Source organism: Bison bison, unplaced genomic scaffold (genome assembly GCF_000754665.1).
Source record: "Bison bison bison isolate TAMUID 2011002044 unplaced genomic scaffold, Bison_UMD1.0 scf7180017864214, whole genome shotgun sequence".
Taxonomy (NCBI): Eukaryota; Metazoa; Chordata; class Mammalia; order Artiodactyla; family Bovidae; genus Bison; species Bison bison.
In genome coordinates this window covers 551,037-551,489 of record NW_011494786.1, presented here as the reverse complement: position 1 = coordinate 551,489, position 453 = coordinate 551,037, and positions in this window count along the sequence as shown.

Sequence of the window (453 nt, the reverse complement as noted above, 5' to 3'; positions counted from 1 at the left end):
GTCTGGTTCTAACTGTTGCTTCTTGACCCGCATACAAGTTTCTCAGGAGACAGGTAAGGTGATCTGGTATTCCTCTTTAAGAATGTTCTGAAGTTCATTGTTATCCACACAGTCAAAGACCTTAGCAATGAAGCAGAAGTCAAAGACCACTTAATCAATGAAGCAGAAGTAGATGTTTTTCTGAAATTCCCTTGCTTTCTCTATGATCCAACAGAAGTTGACAATTTGGTTTTCTGCCTTTTCTAAATCCAACTGGTACATCTGGAAGTTCTCAGTTCACATACTGAAGCCTAGCTTGAAGAATTTTGAGCACAACCTTATTAGCATATGAAATGAGTACAATTGTCTGCTAGTTTGAACATTCTGTGGCACTGCCCTTCTTTGGCACTGGAATGAAAACTGAGCTTTTCCAGTCCTGTGGCCACTGCTGAGCTTTCCAAATTTCCTGGTAAT